The sequence below is a fragment of the Myiozetetes cayanensis genome, unplaced genomic scaffold (assembly GCF_022539395.1).
Source record: "Myiozetetes cayanensis isolate MyiCay16 unplaced genomic scaffold, myiCay2020 scf1, whole genome shotgun sequence".
NCBI lineage: Eukaryota > Metazoa > Chordata > Aves > Passeriformes > Tyrannidae > Myiozetetes > Myiozetetes cayanensis.
This window is the reverse complement of record NW_026086604.1, coordinates 72,914,460-72,931,234: the sequence shown is the minus strand read 5'-3', so window position 1 is coordinate 72,931,234 and position 16,775 is coordinate 72,914,460. Positions and strand designations below refer to the sequence as shown.

General features: G+C 38.1%; 1 non-coding gene across 1 annotated transcript; it reads right to left on the bottom strand.

The window, feature by feature from the left end:
- Positions 1-13,696: 13,696 nt before the first annotated feature.
- TRNAE-UUC (transfer RNA glutamic acid (anticodon UUC)) lies at positions 13,697-13,769 on the bottom strand. Its single transcript has one exon. It is a non-coding gene; the product is annotated as a tRNA-Glu (tRNA).
- Positions 13,770-16,775: the final 3,006 nt, after the last annotated feature.

Here is a 16,775-nt window from a genome sequence, read left to right as displayed (position 1 = left end):
GTTTGCTGTTTGGATCTGATGATCTTAGAGGCCCTTTCCAACCTAAATGATGCTAAGATTCTGTGTCAACTTTGTTGTCTCTGCTCTCAAAGCAGTGATTCTCTCCTATATCTGTGTAGCTTTTGCCATGTGTTAAACTTAGCAGGCAGGGATCCTAATACATCTAGAAAGTAATCTTGCTGCTTAAAGTGTTTGGGTATGGAATTGGATATTAGGACTTTTGTAAAGTACTATTTTTAAACATGATGGTCCTGGGAACATCATTATATCAAAAACTGTAGGCAGTTGGCCAGACCTTGATACCTACAGAGGATTATGTAAGTGAACACATGCCGGTTTTATCCAGTGGCATCAACTCAGAAAAAGAACTTTCCAAAACCTCAATAGAGAGATATAAACATGATTTTTTTTAGTCAATTACAGAAAGACTTGTTTGACATTAGATATTAGGTTTTTGTTCAATTGAACAATCTCAGCACTTATTTTAACTTCCCCATTTTACCAGATGTCTAGCTTATTTCTTGGTAAACAATAACTACCCAAGCAAAAATGCTATGGTACTCCAAAGAAAAAAGAAGCCTTAAAAATCCCTCTCAGATATCAGCTTCTAACGAACTACAAATCACAGATATTTTTGTCTCTTTCTCCATGTTTTTTAAGCAATTAAAATATGTGTTTGCTTACTTAAATTTATACTTTAAATGTTTTCTCATTATTTAAGCTAAAGGAAATAGGTTTGTGTTTTCTTTTATTTTGATCAAGTGTTAGACTTAATTGCTTGCTGAGTGGACTGATATGACATTGTAATTTAAAAGGAAGACTATGAATGGGACTTTGCCAGGCATCTTCTGGGAAATGTTCTGAAAAAATAAGCCTTATAGTTTGTGTCAAATGTTAATGATTTGTTTTTAAGAGTGACTTTTGTGAACCCCTGTGATTAAACTAGGTCTCGATAGAGGCAATACTACTAATAGAGAGCAGCTGGGCTTGCTATAAATGGGGCTTTCTTTTTGTGGATTGGTTATAAACTTTGCCCTGTGGCTGGTTCTGCTCCAGTAACTGCAGATACTTCAGTTAGCAATGGAGTTTTCATCTTTTCTTTGCTAGATACCAGCTGAAGCCCATATATTCTGATGAGAGAAGAAACTTGTTTTGTTGATGTATATTGCATAGAACAGTTGGAGTTTTATGCAAAAAAATAATGCTAATTTTTCCCAAGGGAAGAAAGGAAAGAAGAGATACAGGGAAGGAGAAGAGAGTCTTCCTTATAGTTGTCTGGCATAACACAATATGCTCAGTGATGTAATTATTCTGTCCTGTACTGTTTTTCAATACTGCAGGTGCTCAGTGTCTCAGAATCTTTTGACATGCCTGCTGTGATATAGCTTTGTGTCCCCACTGCTTTGTTTAGCACTTGTTGGCTCTCAAACTTTTTATTGCAGCATATGGCTGTCTGATATTAGCATTTCACCATGGACAACATAATGAAGCTCCAGCAATCTATTGCTCCCATAAGCCTCGTGCTAGCTGAGTGGTGGTGAACTTATCTGGCAAATATAGTGCTGTTTCAGAAGAACTTGACATGAATTTCTGGAATGTGAACAAGGACCTTTCCACCTTCCCTTTCCTAATTAAAATTGCAAAATTCTAGTTTTTGCTCCAACTCTACTTTAGGTCTTGGCTTCTTTTGATTTTTAAAATACTATTTGTTTTTAAATATCTAGGTTTTGATTGTTTTGCTTTCCCTTCATGTGTAGCAGAGGTCTTCTTCATGATTTTGGTTTCTATTCTTAACTGAGACAGTGAGATACAGGATCACAAATTGCAATTTTGAAGTGGTGGCCCCATGCCCTAATAATAAGTGGCCCTATTACCTTTTGATTTTGTTTTACTCATATGTTTTTACAATTTTTTACTAGCTTTTGTGTGAAATGATAAGCTGTTCTTACTTTTTTCTGTTCTACTTCCACAGCTTCCTATATTTATGGTCTACACTGAATATTTTGACAAATTGATAGTGTTTAAAAATGTTGACAGATGCAGGAAAACACTAAAGATTTTGAAAGTTTAATAAAATACCATGTAAACTCCACAGCTACAGGAATTTCATTAGGGGGAAAATACTGCATTGTTTAGGAGTGTAATTTTTGAACTTTGTCATCTATTTTTGGAAAAAGGAACAGAAAGTTCAGTGGAGGAACTGAAATCTGAAGATAAATCATGGTGATATATCTGAGTGGAAATTAGCTGTTTATAAAGTTTGGTAAAACTTTATGTATTTATAGTAATAGACCGAAACATACACATTGGCTATCTCATTTGATGAACTGGTGATTTGGAGGAATGTTATTATGTACTGCCTGGGTTAGGAAACTGGCCTGAAATTTTCATCATTTCAGACTTGCTGTCATACTTTAAATCCAGTAGTGCTGTAGTAAGGTGTTTCTTTGATAGTATTAGAGTCAAGGGTAATTCACAGTTGCTCTCATATCGAGCTACAACTTTCAGCCATTTGTTTAATACTTTAGAAATTTTAAAATGAGGCTTTTAGAAATACTCTAATGCATGCAATATGAAGGATCAACATTTGCCACTTAGATGAAATATTTAGAAGACAAGCCTCTGCACTCCTTGCATGGCATTTTCTTAGGACTCAGTCTTCCAGTACAATTGTCAGAAATTCAGAATAATGTTGTTTGCTATTTTAGTCAGATAGGACTCAAAAATTTCACATCAGTTCAGTCCAGTACTTATTATGCAGTCATGATGTTTTATATATTGGTTTAATATATTTATTGGTAATCTTCTCAAAAAACAATGGGATATTTTGCTATTGATGCTTACCCTGGTAGTCTGCTCTGGTACTTGAGTACAGTGATGGTTAGCAGTATGACATTTTCTACATTAAATTCATTTGTAGCTGCTTTTGTTTGTTTCTTCTTTGATGGAGTAGCTTCATTTCTAGGCGCATTTAGAGACGATATTTATATCCTATTTCAGTTCATCATGGGCAGTGCCTATAAAGTTTAAGTGGCATTGAGGTTTCTACTATGGCACAAATTTAACCCAGAAAAAAAAATGTTTAGTCAGACTATAAAGACAGAATTAAACCAATTCCTTTATGGTTGATTTCAGCTGTAGATCTCTGAACCCATGAAAATCATTAAGTGCAATATGAATGCTGGAGGGAAATCCAAGTCTACAGTCCAGTGATGTCAGAATTTTTAAGCATAACATCCTAAATAGTTGCTATGAAAAGGTCAAAGAGCTTCAAGCAGTATGAGTGAACAGATTGCCTGGACCACTCTCAAACATTTATACTGTGCAGGTAATAAAAAGGCAGTAGAAATTACTGTGTGAGGAGCTCCTTAGGTTGACTGAATCCCTACTCAAAGGATAATGTTGATTCCAGTGGCAGAAGAAAAGTATTTAAAGCAAGCGTTTTGTCATCTTGGTATCTTGTGATATGTATGTGCTTAAGTGATTGATCTCTACAGTAATAAATATTATTTGCTTTTATATTAATTGCATGCTAATACTGACCATTAGTAGTGCCAGTCTGAGGAACAACTGAGAAACCACAGCTTCTGATCTTCTAGTGTCTTCAAGTGCCCAATAAAACATTTCGATCAACTGAAGCCTGCCAAGCTGTTATGTTTCTTGTTTCTGTTAGGGAAACAGTCACTGGACTGACCAGGAAACACTGTGTCCTGCCAAACCTGAGCCAGATACAGCAGATGCTGCTGAACAGAAAGACTATGAATTTTTAGGAAAGACCAGAGTGATGGAAAGGCTTTGTCATCACTTCTGTCCAATAGCAAAAGTAATTTATAAAAAACAAGATATCTTAATGTATAATCTACTGTAGTTTTTGGACTACTGTCATAGTTTGCTTAGCTTAAAAGAGAGAGAACTGAGGATATAACAGCACTGTCCTGTTCTTGACTGTACCTGTCAGGGTATCCAACACCCTTCTTCCATATCCTTTTGTTCTGACTGCTTGGTATACAGACCAAATTTGATATGCCATCTGTCTAGCCTTGAGTTAGCTACATGTCTGAGTAAGACATTTTCAAAACCTTCATAGGCACCTGTCCCCTTCACTTGGGTGATGCTTTCAAGCTCAGGCTCTCTCCATTGGGATCTGCCCAAGAAATGCAGCAGGTGTGCCTTTGCCTGGCCACGTGTCTTGCTGCACCTTAGCTTCCTGGCTGGCCATAGACTTGCCTCATCACCATGGACTTCTCTGGGGATCATTGATCTTATGCTGAACTTTATTATCATCTGCAGACTAACTCTGCTCAGCTTCTGTGGGTAACACAAATCTGTGCCTTTGTCAATAAGGGTGCTGTTCTGTCAGGCTTGCTGTCGTGCCCAGGTCACCTCCCTTTACTGAGCAACCCACTTCTGCTACTACCTTCGATAGCTGCCAATACATTTTTTTTTCAATAAAGATTTCCAGTTTGTGATCATGTTGGGGTGAGTTGCCAAACAGAGGATTTTTTTTATAGCACAGGTTTTCTTCAGTGTTTTACAGTTCCATGGTAGAATTTTTATGATAAATCTGTTCCATCCCCTCGTATTTGAGGTTAAAGTGTACAGTGTCTGATCCTCTTCCAGTTTTTGAATCAGGATGTGGGATGGATACAAAGAGCATTGTTCTTTTTTTCTTAAATGTTCTGAAGAATATTTCTATAGCATAGGAATTCATATGGATGCACTTCCAATTATCCTAATGGACCACAATGGTTCACAAAATCATTAAAGTAATCATGCATGCTGATAACTGTGCCCTTGAAATAGACCTAGTAAAACATGTACCTGATTATGAATAAACGGGCATAGGCAGGAAATAGCCAGCACTCAATTTATGTATTGGTTGTTGTTGCATTGGCCTTTGTGAAGTACCTTTTATATAGATCTGTAATTATAGCTGGAGCACAGAGGGTTAAAGGCACTTGCAGGTTAGCCCATTTTTTCGACACCTTATTCAATGATACCCTCTCATATAAGGTACTGGCAAATCCAATACGTCTTTCTGTTAATGGTCAGACAAAATTTGGATTCAATGTTACCAATAAATGAGTCTGCGGAGGATACCAAGCAAACACAGAGACTGTACAAAAAGTGGAGAAAAGTTTACCAGGAGTACAATGAAACTGACATCTGAATCTTCAACAATACCTGGACTCTGAACTCTTAAATCATACTTTATCGAGTTATAAGTTCGTAATGTTAATGCATGCAAGTTCTAAATGTACCCCAGTTATATATTTTATTTTAAAAATCATACTATGGTTCTCCCTCACAAATCCCTATTCTCCCATTGGTTAAAGAATCCTCTGTTCCCATTGGTTGAGATTTGCCGCAGTAAGGCGGTCTCGACACTCCCCTTTGTTACTGTGATAGGGTAAGAGTTAATGTATTCCTAGTGCTAGTATCCCATTGGTTCCTATCCCGTGTCAATCCTAATCTCCTCCCAAGTTTCTAGACCCTTCCTTCCCTGACCCTATAAAAACCCTGTACACTCCTGTGTCTCTAGCTGTTAGTACTCTTGTGTCTTTGTGGCTCTCATTCCATCAATAAACGCCTACAGCAGAGCGCGAACCCTGTGTGCTGCATGTCCCATTCCTACTCCCGGACTGCGGCATGAGTCCTCTGTTTAGATGCCAACATTGCCTTTGCTGTAGATGGCTTTTGGCTGTCTTCAGATGCATGCCGTCTTATGTATAGTGTGGTAAGGTGTAATCTGTAACAATAACCTTTTGGAGTGCTGCAGGATCCTCAGGACTGAAATCCTGAAAATGATGGAATAATTTTATTGGGCTAGGAATGTATTGGGAATGAAAGACATTAGAATGCTGAAGCAAATTTTCTTATGCTGAAGTTGAAACTATTGAACTGAGTTGAAGCCTTTGAAACTCAAATCACCAGTTCTATTTAATATCTTTACTGATGATGTGGATGAGGGGATTGAGTGTACCGTTAGCAAATTTGCAGATGACACCAAACTGGGGGGTAGTGTTGATCTGCTGGAAGGCAGGAGGGCTCTTCAGAGGGACCTGGACAAGCTGGAGAGTTGGGCTGATTTCAGTGGGATGAGGTTCAACAAGGCCAAGTGCCGGGTCCTGCCCTTTGGCCACAACAACCCCTGCAGCGCTACAGGCTGGGCACAGAGTGGCTGGAGAGCAGCCAGGCAGAAAGGGATCTGGGGGTGCTGATTGACAGGAGGCTGAACATGAGCCAGCAGTGTGCCCAGGTGGCCAAGAAGGCCAATGGCATCCTGGCCTGGATCAGGAACAGTGTGGCCAGCAGGAGCAGGGCAGTGATCCTTCCCCTGTACTCAGGGCTGGTGAAGCCACACCTTGAGTATTGTGTTCATTTCTGGGCCCCTCAGTTCAGGAAAGACATTGAGGGGCTGGAGCAGGTCCAGAGAAGAGTAATGAGGCTGGTGAAGGCACTCAAACACAACTCCTGTGAGGAAAGGCTGAGGGAGATGGGGTTGTTTAGCCTGGAGGAGGCTCAGGGGAGAGCTCATCACTCTACAACTCTCTGAAATGAGGTTGTAGCTGGGTGGGCGTCGATCTCTTCTCCCAGGCAACCAGCAGTAGGACAAGACGGCACGGGCTTAAGCTGCGCCAGGGGAAGTTTAAGTTGGATATTAGGAAAACGTTTTTATGGAGAGAGTAATCAGACATTGGAATGGGCTGCAGAGGGAAGTGGTGGATTCACTGTCCCTAGAGGTTTTTAAGATAAGACTGGATGTTGCACTTAGTGTCATGGTCTAGTAACCACGGTGGTGTTGGATCAAGGGTTGGACTTTACGATCTTGGAGGTCTTTTCCAACCTGGTTGATTCTATGATTATATGATCAGGAAGTTATCAAATGCCTTCATAAGTAAGGAGAACTCACTAATATTGCAGTTACAACAGGCTGTTACAATGTCATGAACACATTGCACAGGTTGCTAGCACTAGACTTAAAAATTGTCTACCCTCACAACTGCAGGCATACAAATAAAATAAAATTACATTTCTTCCCCTCCCCACTCCCATAATAATCATCAAGAGAGAAAAAATAAGACTTGAATTTATCTATCCTGTGACTGTTTGCCTTCCCTTCTTTAGTGTAGGCATATTCAAGCAATTTTAAAGTTTTAAATAGTACAGGCTTCCTGGTGATCAACTAGTATTTAATGAACTTCACAAACTTTTGTTGTCATCATTTTATTTCTAAACAACAAGTAACTAGTACACTTTCTTGTGCTACTACTGATAGAAGACACTGGAGATTCCAGATTTTGTCATTTATACTGTCATAATATGTTCAGACTTGTGACATTTGTTTTTGTCATTCTGTGTTTACTAATAGTTTGTCTTGCCATGAACCATCAGCATGCTCATGTTAAGTACAAAACCTCTTCTGTTGGTTGATCTTTTGTATTCAAGCTTCATGGCTGTGGTTTTTGTTCTGAGAGCAGTGTTCTTTCTTTCTGTTATTGGAGATGAGGAAGAAAAGCATCTTATAGATGAATTGACTAACACAACTAGAAGGGGAAAGAAAAAATCACTTGAACTGTCAAGGACCTCTGTGTCTCCTGACCCCTAAGTAAGTAAAATTCCTTAGGTACCTTTCTGTGTCGAGAATCAAGGCCCTTTTCCTTTCTGCAAATTGAAGTACTCCAACTTTCTGTTGCTAAGTGATCCATGTCAATTGCATTTTGCTTGAGTACATAATTTCCCTCAACTCAGTTGCAGGATACTGTAGCTTTTATGGTTTGAAATTCAAGTTTTGACCAGCCAAGTAAGTCTGACTAACTTGCAGCCAATATTGCCATTATGAGAGACAGCTGTCTACCTTGCTGTATTTGACAGAGTTTTCTTCACTATTTCTCTTTCATTAACAATTCTACTGGAATAAAACTAATGTTAAATGAAAAAGAGTTAAAGTAAATACTTCAAAGTTGTCTTATATATGCAGACCTGAGTGACAGTACCAAATTCTGCTTTTTTATGCAAGTGTTTTGAAAACAAATTCTACTTGTGCTACTGACAGGATCATTGAAGTAATCTAGTTATGGTCACAGTGTTATGCTAAAGGGCTTCACCAGGAGTACAATCTCCCCTAGTAACACAGTATATATATACTGTAGCCACTGTTGCAAATGATAATGCTGGGAAAATGCCTTTTCCCTTTGAAGACCAGAGGCCCGGAGCTATGAGCTCATTGAAGGGGTTTTACTTTAAAAATATACAAGGGTCCAAAAATTCACCTGCTGAATTTATTAAAAATTCTTCAGTTCTTTTAATACCTTGAGCGGGCACAAGGGAGAAGACACTACACACGTTTCCTCAGGAGGTCAAATAACACACTTTTATTGGTAAACTTTAGAAAATAAGGGAACTTGACAAAAGTTAAAAGGGCAACATCCAACCAAAAAAAAAAAAAAAAGGTATTGACTTAGCACATCCTAACTCATTTAGCTTAGCAAAATGCGACCTATCCAGTTTAAGCTACCAAAATATCAAGAAAGGAGATAAAGAAAGAGAGAGAGAAAAAGAGGCAATTATAGCTACCAGTTTGAGTCTTATTCAAGTCCAGATTTCACACCTCCAGTTAGGAGGCTCAAAACCACATGATGGCCGTGTGGTGCTGCTTTTATTTGCTCTGGCCCTCCTGTGGCCACTCCCACCACCCAAGGTGGGACTTTCAGTGTGCCAATCACTCTGGGGCTGGATTAGGAGCCCTAGGGGATATGGTGTGGGCAGTGCTCCAGTGTCCAGGACTGACAGCTGGTCTGGGGCTGCCCAAGGTGGCTCCAAGGGGCTGGACTGGTGCAGGGCACCATTCCACCTTTGTGAAATTCTCTGTCCCTTCCCCCAACACACACTTGTGTTGGTCTGAGCCAATACAATTATACGATAATCCAGTGTCTCACACCCTTTCAGAAATATTCACCCTTTCAAACATATCCAGATCACAGGTCACAGATCACAGATTAATGAATGTAATGACTGGTGCTGCACTTGGTGAAATTCTGCTTAGTGCATGTTAGTCTGAAGTTCAGAGATTTAGAGACAGTATTATTTTTCCTTAGTGATCATTTCACTAATGATTTTTGTAAAAATTTTTCTTCTAGTTATTTTCTTTTAAATGTTATGTGGCACATAGAAAAGCCTCAGTCTAAATTCCAAGTTATTCCTTGAATGAAAATTATTTAAGGATCAATAAAAGTGAGCATTTTAATAGTTTATAAACTAAGGGAATACAAAAGCCATAATGTTGTTTGTTTTTTAAAATATACACTTTATATAAGAATAGAGAATGCATTAAATAAAACATTTAAAGCTACATTGTTTGGTTTGGTTTTTTTTTAAAATTTATTTATAAGTGCCCAGGCATAGTTCTGATCACTAGTTTATTGGATTCTAAAAGCAACCTATCTTGCAGAGATGTCAGGTGTTAGATAAATAACAAAATTATTTGCCTTTGTTGAAAACTAGAGTAAATGCTTTATTGTCTCTCTGGAAGTGTTTTCTGTGCTAGACAACTTTGTGTACTGAATACTTGTTTGTCATACTCAAGAATAGCTGTTTGAAGAACAGAGCAGATTGCATCTATGTATTAGCATTTTTGATTGTTGTTTTATCTCCCTCTTTCCTCAGTTGTTTCCTTAAAAATATTTAATTTTAAAGTTTTTTAATAATCATTCTTCCTAATCTGACTCTGTCCTACTTGTTAGGACTAATGTTCCTTTTCTGCTTTAGGTAATCGGACACTGCACAGCTGTTTTCCTGTGTTATCTAGAGATAAAGTAATGCTATTATTTTATATGCCATCAATATTGAGCATATAGTAACAACAGTTTAGTGCAATGGAAGCTACTGGATAGAAGACACTATAGAAGGGTGAAAAGTGAGGTGAAAAAATATTCTTCTGGTCTTTCCCTCTCTCTTGAGATAAAAACAGGTTGTGGAGGGATTGGAGTACTTTACACAACAAAATGTCCAAATCAAACTTTTGAAGACCAACAGAATGAAGGGAAGGGTTTCATGCTTAAGAAAAGTAAGTTCTATAGAAGGGATCTGGGTGACTACAAGAAATCCAGAATATGCCCTGGGGTTTAAAAAAGAGCAATTTGGAAAAGAAAGATTTAAGTTTCATTTTGTATAAAAAGATATAATATTAGAATGATATTAGAATCTCTTTTTGTAAACTGCTCTTTCTTTGAATAAATAAGGCTGTTCTGATTGTCATACAGGAGGCTCTCTCTCAGGTAATCATCCTCACAAATGCACAACAAACATCTATTGGGAATACTTTGTTATTGTCATCCAGGTTGCTAGTATAAGCTAGCATGGTTCAGTGCTCAAAAGGCAGGTATATGTGTTGCTGTTCAAGATTAAGAAAATCTGGATATTAGTACACAGTGCTGTGCAAAACCTAGTTTCTTCATGCAAATAAAGCATTACTGCATCCTTTGCAAATGTCTGCTCTTGGGAATGAACACACTATAAATATAGTCACAGAATCACAGAATTGGTCAACTTCCTTGCTTGATCAGGGAGGTTGGAAGGGACCACAGAAGGTCATCTGGTCCAATCTCCCTGCTCAAGCAGGATCATCCCAGAGCACATGGCACAGGATTGCATCCAGACGGTTCTTGAATATCCCCAGTGAAGGAGACTCCACAACCTCTCTGGGAAATCTGTTCCAGTGCAGGGTCACCTGGACAAAAGAGATCTTCCTCATGTTTGGGTGGAACTCCCTGTGCGTTAGTTTCTGTCCCTTGCCTCTTGTTGGTGCCTCATTGGTTGGTGCTAGCAAGAAAACCTGGCTCCATCTTCCTGACACCCTCCCTTCAGATACTTACACACATTGATGAGGTCACCTCTCAGTTGCCTCTCCTCGAGGGTGAACAGTTTTGCATTTTCATATGGCAATAGTTAAAAAATGGAGCAATGCCAAAGACACATCTGAATTTAGTCTCTCTCAACAAGGGACTATTCTTTGTGCTGTGATATGCCTTATATGTGGAATCAAAAGACCTGCACATAGCTTCTAGCAGAAACTGACTTACTGTGGAGACTAAGGACTGGAAGAATCTATGTATAGTTTATAATTTCATAAAAACTTTGTATAAAAATCTAAGTCTTGAGAAAGACTATAAACAAAAAATTTCAGACTTGAGAAAATTTGGAGAATCTGTATTTAACTGCTTGAGGCAATGAAAACCTAAACTGAGGAAAAAGAAGGAGCATGAAGCATCAAAATTTGAGAAATAAATTATTGTAGGTAAGGAACTGTCTGTAGAGGTTTTTGGACTACAGCTCTGTGTGTCTGGTTGTCAAGATCAAGAAGACCAGTGGCCTACCAGGGAAGTCAGAAAAGTAAAGACATTTCAAATAGATGTGTTCTGAGAGTGCAGGTAGGGTTATGACCTAGAGTAAGCTCCAGAATATGTCTCATAGAAAGAGAGTGTACTGTAAAAAGCCTGACACCTTACTTTCTCTCACTCTTATTCTGGCCATAATAGAGAGAAAAACATGTCTTGTTATACTCTTTTTTAGTCCTGGAAGAAGAAAAAGAGTGAAGAACTAAGGCAGTGATTTTCAGAATATGAGGCATCCTTCACAAAACGTGGTCTGCCCAGCCTCTTCTCTCTTTAACACTGTATATTATTTCCCAGTCATCTGAGACTACCATAATAACAGTTCAAAGATAGGCAACATTCACTAACAGCAAATCTTTTTATTATAATTTTATAAGGCACATGGGCAGTCTCTTATGAATACATAATCAGTGGAAGCTGGGGTTGGGGAATGAATGAGAAGCTCTGTGGAGGTTAGTTGCTGCCTGGGGTTAAATGACACAAAGAGGTAGCTAGAAGAAACATATTTCCTTGCTTGCAATAAGCTAACTTAATATTAGTTTGTTTATAGTGGAATTTCATAACAATCACTGCTTGAATAACATGTGAATCTTTTTGAATAAAAATGGTGAGTTGGGATAGTTGAAGGAATACATGGATGACAAGGTAAATGTTCTCCCCAGAATTTTCTCAGTTACTAGAATGTATTTATATTGCAAAATAATTGACTTAGTTAAACCTGGGCAGAGTTGGAAATGTGGTGTAACTAAGTTTCAGAAGATGAGTAGGTATCCAAGATGCCTAGGTATTCATCTAACATGTAATGTTTGTATCTAATACAGTCTGAAAGGCTGGCTGCAATATTACCCTACTGCAGCTTGAGTGCAACTCTTTCTATTGAAAACCAATTGAAATCAATAATAACGCAGTTCCTTCTGTTTTATATGAGGCTATTCCATAGTTTTTCACTTAATGCACAGCACTGAATGGGGACAAATAATGGCTGAAAGTGATAACTACAGTTCTTGATATGTTTGCTTCATTTTGGTTTCAGCTCACATCCTGAAAGAGAGAAAAAAATGCAGATTTTTTTTCTCCAAGATTGGATTCCGAAGAGTAAATTCATGACTTGCTAAAAAGCCTTTGGTTAGATCACCAGTTCTGTGAATTCATGTCAACATTTGATCTATCAAATTTATTTGCACAAAGGATGATGAAAGTAAACTCCAAACTTGGAAAACCTTGTTATTAGGAAGTGATTATATTAATTAGACCATCAGATGTCATGTTTTTCTGTCAGGCTTCTGCTTCATTTATAATGGATAAATTAGATCAGCTTTGAAGATAATAGGAGGCTGTATAATGTGCAAGACTCCTGCTTTCTTTCTCTGCTGAAATTAAAATGCATGTATCATGTAAAGCACAGGATTTTAGAGAAAGGAAGGGCCCTCATGTTATTCAAAGGGCTGTGTACTGTCCAGAAGAACTGGATTTATTCCTAATTTTTCTGTAGTTAATGGTTCTGTTTGGATTAGATGTATGATATGAGTAAGATGCAGCTATACTGGCTGAAGTTGAATGCCTAAAATTGTAATCTAACATACAGCCAGTGAGAATAAGACATACTAAAAATAAAGAAAGAACAAAATATCAAGGCCTAGCTGTTCATCCTGGCAACCAGTTATGAGAGACACCTGTTTTGCAAGCACTAGCTTAAAATATCTAGGCTTTGTTCCCTGGTGGTGACTTGTCTATGAGTTTGGCTTGTCTACACTTTGAAGGTGAAAAAAAACCCACCAAAAAACAAAGAAAGCTTCCTCAACATATGTATGCATTACAGGTATGGTAAGAGAAAAAAATCCCAAAACACCCAATGCACCAAACTCCAAAATAAAACCACTTACATTCAATGCTATATTTGGAATATATTATGAAAGAGGACAGTACTGCAAAACAGCAGAACACCACCTAATTAGTTTCCCAATGAGTGGTTATTCTGAGTAAAAGCAATACTTGATAATTTATTACTGGGGTGTGAGTTTTTTTTAGAAAGTTCTAATACAAAACCATTTAGATAGGAGGCTTACTTTATATAATAAATATAATGGCCAGTCTTCGCGAGCGAAGATCCGGGGAAGGTCTTTCCACCTTCCAGCCTGCGCATTGGATTTTTTAGGTGAGACACAGTGTGCGCGGAACTGAGCCCACCCTTTAATCCTAAGGTTCATCTGCCGGGGCCAAGCGAGCTTGGACGGTGGCAGCGAGGTCCTTAGGACGTAGGTGGGTTGCCTTTAAGGGCTAACGAGCTCCACCTGCCCGGGAGTGGCCCTGACCCGGAATCGAACCGGGGCCTCGGCAGTGAAAGCGCCGCGCCCTTACCACTAGACCACCAGGGGCTCCGGAGGCTTACTTTACCTCTGTAATTACAAACCTCATGAAATAGTTTAATATTCCTATTAAAATTTTTGAAATCTTAACCCTTGTAAACTTGTTAATTGGTAGCAATCAACTGATGTCTTGGAGCTGTTTAGTCATGAATGTCTAATGAATGTTCAAGATTATTGCCAATACCTTGCAGCTGGTAATAAAGCCTTAATAAGGCAATGTTCCTTTAAGAAATGGATGCAGTTGATAAGATTTCTTTCTCACCTACAGCATCATTTTTTTTCCTGAAACAGTAGGCCAAGGCAAAGAATACATTAAAGTCTATTAGATCAAGATACCTGAAACACAACCATTGCCCTGAGCATGCACCAGATGAATTAAACAACACATGCCACATAAAGGAAGTTGACCTAAATACCTTTTCAACCTCTGTCTTCAGCTAATTCTGGATAGCCTGGGAAAGCAAGGTGTATGGGGAAAAGTACTGATGCATACTGAGCGAGGCAGGACTGGATTACACATCTACTTCAAACAAAGATAAATGCTACACTGATCAAGAGATAGAGAGATGTTTTAATCTGCAATTAAAATAAGTGCTAACTCACTTCCAATGCTTCAAGAACAGGTATTCATCCATACTCTTGCTGACTGATGTTAATATTCATCTCTTTCCATTCTGTTTATTTTCTAAACAATATGTATGATCCTGCTCTGGTCAGACTTGCAGGTTTCCCAGCATCTTTCAAGAAGCATTTATTTAAACAGGTTTTTTTCTTGGCTGGAAAATGCTAACGCCATTACTGTGAAAACCAGCAAAATAATGCTTGAATACAAGTCAAGATCCAAAGCTCTGACAGTTATATCAGTTGATGCTCAAAATCCTAGTGATTAAGAGAAACATGGTACTGCTCTTTCAGCAAATACTCTGGCCATTTTGGAGAAGGCCAGATTATAAAACCCAGCACAGGAAGGAAAAAAATCACAAAACTCTTACTACGTGAAATTTAATCTTTTTTAGTGAAATGTTACCTATGACCCCAATTCCATTCATGTTTTTATCACATATATTCAATCAATTTCCATGTTGTCATTCACAAGCACTGTTCTGTGAGCAGTTTGCAACATGCAGATTTCTCCATTCACCCATTACAGAAGTGTTTATTCAGCTATGCAGATTTTCTTTATTTTCACATATATTGAATAAGAATGGATTTATGAATTCTTGCTGTTTCATGCTCACCACTTCAACTTTTGTAGCAGTACATACAATTCTTTTCTGTCTGTAGCTATTTGAACTTCTGTCTCAGGTGTAGCCATTATCAGTGGGTTTTTTTCTGGTACTGAAACATGTTATTTCCATTGGAAATTAAGGGAAAAAAATTTCCTTTTAACACATGCCTTCAGTCCATTCCTTCAATGTATTGCTCTTTTTTTATTTTAAAACTTTTTCAGTATTTTTTACTAGAAAAATAGATCACAGGACTCACAGAAAAAAAATAAGTAGAATGGGATCTCAGCAGGTCATCTTTACTAACCCCCAGCTCAAACCAGGGCTAGCTTTACTGTTAGATCAATTGTGCAGTGTGTCATCCAGTTGAGCTTTGAAAATCCTTCTGGGTAGAGGTTTTAAGAGTGTCTCACAGCAAACTCTTCCTAAACTTAACCTATGGCACTGTGAAGAATTATGTTTTATGGGAATAATTCTGATTTTTTTTTGTTGTTAAAGTCAGTTACCATTCATAGTGGAGGTTAGTGAATCCCTTTATCATCATCATCTTTTGCACATCCAGGAACTTCTTGCATTTAAGTCTTGAGAATCAGTTATGGTCATATCTGAGTATCAGTACAGATGTAGGAACTCTTATTGAGTGAACGCATCATTTACCACTGCACAATAACCTATTGAAAGGTTCAAGGGTTTGCTGGGGACAGTAACTGCAATTCATATTATTTTAATTGATGTTTTCTTTAGAAAGTCCTTTCTGACTTTGATTAATAGACTTCTACTAAAATTGCACAAAGTGATTTTAGACTTACCATAAAAAACACCTGCAACCCTTTCTGCTCTTCATCCACTGCTGCAGCTGAGACTTTGCCTTGTAAATATTAAGGACATGCAGCTTGAGTGTTTTGACTCTTTTGGAGATGGTGTGTTTCATGCATGCGGTGTTTTATCTTGTTCCTGAAGAATAAGCTTGGGTCACATCCATGACATTGCTCTCATTGGGCAGCAGCCAGAGAGAAAGAAGGTGCTGTCTGTCTGGTTTTGTGTGTATTACAGATAATAAAACATCTGTTGAGACTCTGATAGTAAGCATTCTGCTCTTCAAACAAGAGAGAAATTTCAGCAGGAGAAGGATTTTTTTGTAAGTGAATTTAACATTTGTCAAACTTCTGATGTGGCATACACAAAGCCTGTGCGATTATTAGGTTAGTTTTCTTGAATTTTAATGTGCAGGTATTAATGTCAGTGGGAAGATGAAGATGTGATACGAATGAATGAATTCTGAACGATAGAGAGCTGTCATTTGGACATGAATCAAGACTGATCAAAGAGACAGTAAGTTTTTCTTAGTCTTAAGGGAATCCAAAAGGAAAAAGTGCTACTTATCACCACCCACTGTCATGCTAAACAGTCTCCCAAGAGAGGGCTGTTGTAATAGCTGAAAACATCAATGTAGAGCACTGTGAATGAGTCACTGAGGCAGAGCCCTCACTAGGGAAGGTATAAGTAAGGCTTTCCCTCTGTATTATCAGCAAACCTGCTAATCGAAGCCGAATTCCACCAATATTGCCCCTAAATTTCTATAGGAAGAGATAGATACTGAATTAAATTGTAATTATTCTTAAAAATTATTATTTTTAAAATGTTTTATATTTCAGTTTTACATGCATTGCTATGTGTTATTTGCTCGTTTATGTAGAGAACTCATTATTTAGATGGTCTAGGTAACTCATTTAGTAGATAACTCAGATAAAATGCTACTCAGATGAGCTTATGATAACTACTGCAGTTGC